The following is a 4,476-nucleotide window of genomic DNA, read 5'->3' as shown; positions in this document are numbered from 1 at the left end:
AAGCACAAGCTCAATCCTGAAGCAATCCTCTACACCAACAAACAATCTAGGAGCTGGAGTGAGGTATACACCAAATCAACCTGAGCAAAACCAAGTTTTGCTCATAAATAAGCATACAATGCATCACAGGAACACAGAAGGGTAGAATACCCTGTTTGTATCATCATTTGGCTATCAGCCATGTGATGCAAGCAAAACCAGGGTAAAACCATTAGGAATGGATCCAAGGGAACACTGATCAAGCCAACAGTATTAAGAAAAGGACTTAACCAGGGAAATCCAGCAAGGAACTAATCCCTATTTAGCTACCCAGATTCACCTAGTAACACACAGCTAGCAAAGCCATCAGATTAATGGACAGATATATGTCCAAGTATGATTTCAACATCAAATGATCTCGCGGTCTATGAAGGACTACCAGGATTAGTGCACGAAGCATCCATGAGGTAGGAGCAACCATTTCTAAGCGGACTGAGCCTGCTAGGGTCACAACAGACTACCCAACCACATAGAAAATTCACCAAGGCATCACATCATTATCCGGAAGGATTCAGTATGAGCTAGGGTTCCCAACCGATGGTTGGCATCCCTCTAGCTACATCAAATTCATCCATATGATCATTACTGATAAACAGTTCACATCATTTATCCATCTAGTAAAGTAAGGAATTACAGATAAATGAAACAGTAAAGTAACTAAAGCATCAACATCTTGCCAGTGAACCAATGGCTCACTGCAAGCATCAGATGATGCTTGGGTAAGCACTAGCACACACCAGCACAAATATAAGTGTCACACAGACACCAGGTGAAGCACCAGTAAGGCACGAGTAACAAGCAAGTGATGATCAATTGATCATCGTGGCTCGCTAAAGCATGCCAGGACGAGGCTAGAGTCAAACACTTGGAATTCCACATGAATTCTATGAATTAAACAACCACGAGATAAGCAACACTAGAATTACGAGACTAGCACATCACCATTTTTATGGTTATAACCAGAAGCAGATCATCAAGGAATTGATGTACATGAACAACAATTAAGCAAGGCCAAACCTACTATAAGCCAGGACTCAATAATCATCACATAAATAACACGGCCTCTTGCTAAACAAGCAAGAACCACTCACGATAATGAGCCAGGGGAGCTAGAGTTTATTACAACACATGTAAGCAAGCAATAACAGTGGCTGGTGATGCTCAGATAAGCATCTAGCCAAATAATAACATGTATAACCCAAGGATGAGCAGAGCCAAGAATCAAAGGAAGCACACGCCACAGCAAGGCTAGCACAAGCATCGAGCAAAGCATAGCAGCATACGCACACACAGCAAGTTAGGCGCAGCGATGAGCACAGCTAGAATCATGGCAAGCAGCACACATCTATAAGAGTAGCTGCAGTGGCAGCAAGGCATGGCGGCATCTCCATCAGGAGGAGGGCCATGGCCAGAGCTGCTGGAGGAAGAAGAGGAGAAGGCAAGAATGAGAGAGAGGAGAGGGTTGAAGAAGGCGTACCTGGAGCGAGTAGCGCAAGGCGTGCCATGGCGGCACGGCGGCACGGGCCACCCACGGCAGCGCCAAGCCGCGCCTGGCCTGGCGGCGCCGAGCGTGGACGTCCCACGGCAACACCACAGCAGCACCACGGTGGCACCACGGCGGCGCCATAGCACCTGGAGCGTCGGCGGCGGCAAGAACGCCGAGGCACTCCACGCCAGAAGATCAGAGGCGAAGGGGGTGAGGCGAGCAAGCGGCGCAGCACGAATCGCCGCGGAGGATCTGAATCGCTGTCGAGTGGCGGTTCAGATGCGCCACATCTCGCAGGCGGCGATGGCCGGAGTCGGCCGGAACAATTCGGCGAAGGGGCGGCGACGCGTGCGTCGCCAGAGCTCTAGGGTTAGGGTTCGGACACGAGCGCGAGGTGAGGGAGTGAGCGACCGACCGCTCGGTCGGTTGGACCCGAGCTGGTCTAGTCCAACCCACTGGGCTCCACTGACAGGTGGGCCCAGGGGCAATTCAGTCTTTTCCAAATTTCATTAAAAACCAGAAACTTGGAAAATTCAATAGAAAATTGATAAAAGCACTAAAAAATAAGTAAAAATATGAAAATTAATCAGCATAAAATTCTCTATCCAAATAAAATATCAAAGAGAATTTTTGAAGACAATGAAGAATAAGTCTTAATTTGATGAATTAAAATAATGATTTAAGTCACACATATTATTTTCAATAATGAAAATAAGTCCATTAATGCATTTGGACTTTAAAAACACCTTGACAACATTTCAAGGTTGTATTTTACTTTAAATCAAGTATCCTCAAATTATTCTTAGTATCAACCTCCTACATGAAATAATAACGACATCGGAAGGGGGGAACAAACCCTAAAAATGGAATCATGCATAATTGCTTCTTTAACCATTGCCCTTATCGGACAATGATGCTATTTTTCGAGACGAGAGGACAAGGGTCAGTCCATACCTTCCAAGCTGCAGAACTTTGCGGTGTTCGAGCAAGTTCATCACTTGCTCATGTCATTTGAGTATCTTTATCAAATTACTTGCAAAGTATTATGGTTATCACTATTGCATAAAAATCAAAACCACTACTTTCATAACTATGAATATGACTATGTGGTGGGCAATGGAACCATGGATTGTGTTGATATGGTGGAGGTTCCATTACACGGGTTTATATCCATCTAGGATTAAACAACAAATGTCGCCAGTGATTCTTGTGCCGTAATACCCGTGTTAACCATAAGATCCGGAGTGGGACGGAATAGTCAAAAGTGTTTCCACCTCTCGTTCATCAACGGATGCGCTTTACCGTAGACACTTGTATCCGTCGGGGCAAGCGGTTGGCTGGGGAAGCCTTAAGTCCCCACGGCATAGTCCGTAGACACTTGTCGCTCGAAGTGCAAGCGGTTGGCTGGGGAGGCCTTAAGTCCCCACGGTATTGCGGTCTATGATGGGTTGCAGCTACCGGCGAAGGAGTTTGGTTCGATCCCAAACTGTCGTCGTGGTCGGGGTCCACCCGTGAGTGGGAATAATGGGACCGGCGAGGACCCAAGGTCGGGGCATGCAACAAAGGGTGGGTGTTCGAGGTAGCGGAGGAACATGATTGGCTAGACCTTATACCGGGCCTCACACCGAAGGAAGTGTGGACGGGAAAGCTGCCCGGTTGGCACCAAGGTTAAGATCTCTTATGGGTAAAGCAACACACCTCTCGCGAGTGTAAAGAATCGTGACCTGTCACTCCTCGTTCCGGGATTGAGGAACTGCGAACGCGGCCGGAAAGGAGCTCCATGAAGTTCTAGTAAACCGGTGAAGGCTGACGGACATAGCTCTTTGAAATAAAAGCAATCTCTTGAAGAAATGTTTACCAAAACCTGCATTGGTATTAGACTTTACGGTCTAATATCGTAGCTAGTGCATGAAACACCTCTTATCTATAATGAACTTGTTGAGTACGCTCGTACTCATACCACTCTTAAATCTCATGCTTAGATTGTCTGAATCATCTGGAGGAGGACTACAACAACAATGATGGAGCCGAGATCATCGGCTACGAGGAACCAGACCTCTCAGGAGGAGTTGAAGGCGTAGACTATCTCATAGTCTACGGATCCGGGGAGGCTTCCGGAGGAGATCAAGCCTAGAGATAACCGATAGTAGTAGTAACCGAGCAGCCCGAACTCTTAGTATTTAGCTGCTCGATGAAATAAATGTTTAGTTTAATGAGACTCGGTATTGTAAGTTAAGTTGGGTTCGCCTCGAACCCGGGAGTATTCCTCTTAGGACCCAAGAGGAGCTCCAAGATGACATGTGTATGATAGTTGTAATAATAAATGAATGAGTTATGGACCCTGCTATGTTCCGTTGTACTACTCTGAGGGATGTAATATTTGCGGAATGGTACTTCGTGAATGTTATATCAACGACTGGCATACTACAACATGCAGTGGTATGCAGGGTCACCACAAGATCCGTCCGAATCTAGCCCGCCCCAACCACCGCCACCGCGTGCCCCTTCAACCGCCGCCGGTGTGTGCCCCTTCAACCGCCGCCGGTGCGTGCCCCTGGAGGAGATCCGCCCGACTCTGGCCTGCCCCAAGCACCGCCGCCTCGCGTGCCCCTGCAACCATCGCCGCCGCGTGCCCCTGGAGGCTGATTTCGACCACCGCCTGTCATCGGCTCCCTTGCATGCCATGGGGAACTCGAGCATGTTGGGGACGAGCACGACCCTTTCCATCCAGTCAGGTCGTGTGTAGCAAATTCAGAAATACATCAGATTCCAAGTTTATACATCCAAACATGATTTGGAATTGGTTACACTGTTTGATTCAAACAACAAATTCTGAGCACATCCAAACAATAGAATTTGAATTGGAAGCCAATTCATTTCTATCTTGGATTTGGAATTTCTAGTTCAATTCAATTCCATTTTCAATTCTATGGATCCAAACACAGTGTTAG

This window comes from Lolium rigidum, chromosome 6 (genome assembly GCF_022539505.1).
Source record: "Lolium rigidum isolate FL_2022 chromosome 6, APGP_CSIRO_Lrig_0.1, whole genome shotgun sequence".
Classification (NCBI taxonomy): Eukaryota; Viridiplantae; Streptophyta; class Magnoliopsida; order Poales; family Poaceae; genus Lolium; species Lolium rigidum.
The sequence above is the reverse complement of the archived record's forward strand: the minus strand, read 5'-3'. Positions refer to the sequence as shown.